Here is a 4,359-nt window from a genome sequence, read left to right on the forward strand (position 1 = left end):
GGAGGAAGGAGAGAAAGTCCCCGCGGAGCAGGACTGCCCCTGCCTTGGGGGGCTGTGCAGGGTCTGCTGGGCGCGAACCTGTGTGTGAGAGCGACACTCTTGAGCCACGTATCTTTGTTTCTCAGGTTGTCTTGAGGATCAAATGAGAAGACGTATATAAAAACTTTGTCAATTGTAAAATCCTAAGCAAATTTAAGATGCTTTTTGCCAGTTTGTGTCTCTGTACCTGAGGTTGTGTATTGATGTGTTTCTTTACATCTACTTGTGTATCTCTCTCTCTCTCTCTCCCCCCCCCCCCCGTGTGTGTGAGAGAGAGCCCCTAGGTGTGGATTTAAAAATATGTACGTTTAAAAAAAATCATTGACTTGTCAAACTCCGCCAGAGGCCAGGCAGCCAGAGCTGCTGAGAAGTCTGTTCTGCGCTTCCCTCCCACGCGTACCACCCCCAACACGCCTCCTACTCCCTTCCGTTGAGAACAAGGAATTTCCAGTCTTTAGGAAAAGGAGAGACAGAAAGGCTTAGACTATGAGAAACAAGAAAAACAAAGATAAGGGGCAGGGAGTGGGGAGATGACAGAAAGGTAGGGCAAACACAAGATCTTCATTTCTTTTTCTCTTCTGGACCCAATTCCCCAGGGTGGCTCAGGACCACTTCCTATCTGACTCCCCTGCTCGCCCCACCCCTGCCTCAGAGTTCTCAGAGGCACGCAGAGCTTCGGATCCCATTTAATCCATTGACTTATTGTCTATAAATAATTTATTAATAAATAATTGGCTAATTACCTGTCAACACTGGACTCTTCCAGGAAGGCAAACAGTATCCTCAGTCCCAGTGTTCCCCAAGAAAAGGAAAGAAGTGAAGAGAGTGTGTAAAAGAGGAGGAAATTTTGAACCAGAAGGACTGTCATTCCTAGGCACGTACAGATTTTCATCGAGTGGATTGCACTGCTCACTTTCCCCCTGTCCCCAGTTTTCACCAGGCAGGAGCAAGCTCACTCAGCAAGGTCTGGTTCAAGTGTCACCTTCCTGGGTCCTTTCCTTCTTATACCCACTCCAGGCAGAATTCATTCCTCCCATCTCTCAGCGGCCTTATGGCTCTCTGTACACAATTAAATTATAGTTGCTTGTTTCACCCTCAGCCCAGGACACCACCTGGGTAAGTCTGATATCTGGTGGGCCCTCTGAAATGAATGAGTTGATGATGCTCTTCCCAGGCCTGAGCAACTTTGTCAAGGGCAATAGACACAGATTTTACTTCAAAAGGAGCTGAACCTGGGCAAAACTATTTTAAGTGGAGATACTTGTTTTTCGCGCGTGTCCCCTTCTTTAAGTTTCCAGTGAATCTCACAACTTTGGCTCCTTGTTCTTCTAAAACAGTGGTTCTCAACCTTCCTAATGCCGTGACCCTTTAATACAGTTAGTTCCTCATGTTGTGGTGACTCCCAATCATAAAATTATTTTCGTTGCTACTTCATAACTGTAATTTTGCTACTGTTATGAATCGTAATGTAAATATCTGATATGCAGGATGGTCTTAGGCGACCCCTGTGAAAGGGGTCGTCCAAGGCGTCGCGACCCACAGGTTGAGAACCGCTGGTCTAAGGAATGTTGTCCTTCAATTTAGTCATCTTACAAGAGATGCAGCGCTCCTCCAGAGACAAAGTAACTGCCTTTAAAGAGCTCACAGACTAGTAGGGGAGATAGACATTTAAACAAATAATTACAACGTAGTGTTATAATAGGGGTATAAACAGTGACAGAAGGACAGGGGGCAAGTGACCTATTCTGCCTGGGGCTGTGAGGGACAAATCCAAAGGAGGCGGTGATGCAGCCTAGGATTTTGATTTCTGAGTAGGAGATTTCCAGGAGAAAGAAATGATCAAGTCAGAGAGAGCAGAATGTACACTTACATGGACGTATGAAATAGAATGATACGTTTGAGAAACTAAAAATTGTTCACTGTTGCTGGATGAGGATGGTGGTGGTAAAAAAGGAGCCCAGCGAGGTGTACAAGGCCATTCCATTAGGATGATAGACTAGGGCCCTGGCTCAGTGGTAGAGCATCGGCCCACGAACCACCCCCAAGGATCTGTGGGTTCAATTCCTGGTCAAGGTTACCTGGATTTCAAGTTCCTTCTCCACCTGGTCTGGGTGCGTGGAAGCAACCAATTGATGTGTCTCTCTGACATTGATGTTTCTGTCTCTCACTCTCCCTTCCCTCCCTCTCTAAAAATCAATGGAAAAAATATCCTCTGGTGAGGATTAACAACAACAAAAATTATAGACTAGGGCTTCTCAAACTATAGTAAAGGGCCAATTTAAAAAAATTCCAATCTGTTATCCACTACTTCTATAAAATACACAAAAAGTAAAATAAAATCCCCATTTTTTTAAATCCCCATTTTTATTAGCCTCAATAAATATAAAATTTCTCTTGAATTGCTGTAAAAGTTCCTAAATGCTTACATTTAATTTCTGAAACTTTCTTTGTAGATTGGTAAGAAACTTTGAATAGCACTGCTGTAGTTGTTTCTTTAGCTCTATGTTTTGGATCATACTAAGGACTCTGGACTTTATCACAGAAGATTCTGTGGAACCATAAAGGTTTTGTCATATGGGAGTGACAAGGTCAGATCTGCATTTAGGGGTGGTGTGGAGGAACGGTTTTATGGCTGCAAAAATATCAGAGGCCAGCCTGCAGGAAAGTAAATGTGAGAAATCGAAAGGTGCTGGACTAAATCATTGGCATGAGCTGGAGAGGACAGAATGGATTTCAAAAGATTTAAAGTAATAAGACCTGTGGATTGAGTGGCTAAGGGGTTGGGGAAAGAGACGAAGGGTTAGGGTGACTTTTGAGCTTCTAGCTTGGATGATGGAGTAAATAGAATAGAGTGCTTCTTCCCAAAACTTTGGGAATTTTCTTCATCAAATACTCACCATTTGCAATCCTTTTCCTAAATGAAAAAAAAATTATGAAAACCAAGTTTTTGATAACTCATTTGGTGACAAGCCCTAATTTGATCTGAACTTATTTTGTGGCAGACCTGATCTAAACTTACACGGGATAATTTATAGTTTATGCTTATCACACAGGTTTATCCCAGTGTGACTATTCATGTATCTCATTGCAGACATACAAATTTGTTCAATTACAGGGTACTATCCCAGACCCCATTGGGATTGTTGCACTACATCGTGTATGCACCATGTTACCTTTCTAAAGTTCAAAAAAAGTCTGAAACACATTTGCTATCCAGATTTCCCAACCCATTTACTCATCAGTCTTGGCTTGAGTTCTTTTGGTTATTTGCATAAGTCAGATCCACCTGCAGGTAATGAATATTCATGGCAATGTATGCTATACACTCTGAAAATGATTCTCAAAGTTTTGAGCAGTGTCCTCATTATTAAAACAATGCCAAAAACATCTTGAGTAATTACTGCGAAGTGACAGACAGAATTCAATTGGATGGTAAGGTGTGAAGTATTTATGGATAACCAGTCATACCACTGTACATCTCATTGTTAAATTTTAGCAGTCAGTGGTCAGTGATCTGGAATTAGTTCCCAAACCTGGAATTAGTCCCCCGGTTCTCTGGCCTTTAGTCAAAATTAAAGTGTGAGCTCTGAATAATGAGAATTTGGGGCCTGGTAGGAAATGAAATGTGTGTGTGTGTGTGTGTGTGTGTGTGTGTGTGTGTACACAAATTATTTTTAAAGTTTTAGGTTCACACAAACAAACTGAGAACATAGTCCAGGGAGTTCCCATGTACCCCATATCCAGTTTCCACTATTCATATATTAGTATCGGTACATTTGCCACTATTAATGAATCAGTATTGATATATTGTCATTAACTAAAAATCTGTAGTTGATTCATATTTCCTTAGTGTCTATGTAATTTTCTTTTCTGTTCCATGATCCCATACATGATACCATATTAGATTTGGTTCTCATGTCTCAGGTTCCTATTGGCTGTTCAGACTTGTTTTTGATGACTTGACAGTTTTGAGGAGTATTTATAGGATGCCTCTCTGTTGAAATTTGTTTAATGTTTTTCTCATGATTATATTAGTTTTATGGGTTTGAGCTGGGGAGACCACAGAGATAAAAATGCCATTTTTATCACATGCTGTCAAGGATACTAATATCAATGTGATTTATTACTGTTGATATTGACCTCTCTAGGTCAGCCAAGGGACTATGTGTATGAGACATAGGGTGACCATTGTCTCAGGGGTGGCCTAGACTTTCTTTATGAGGGTAAAATTTCTTCTCTTGCCCATGGCTCAGTCCCATATTGACTTTAAAAAAATTCCTCGTTTCTGAAAGCGTGAACAATCCCCAGCAGTTACCTCTT

The sequence above is a fragment of the Myotis davidii genome, unplaced genomic scaffold (assembly GCF_000327345.1).
Source record: "Myotis davidii unplaced genomic scaffold, ASM32734v1 scaffold1134, whole genome shotgun sequence".
NCBI classification, from domain to species: domain Eukaryota; kingdom Metazoa; phylum Chordata; class Mammalia; order Chiroptera; family Vespertilionidae; genus Myotis; species Myotis davidii.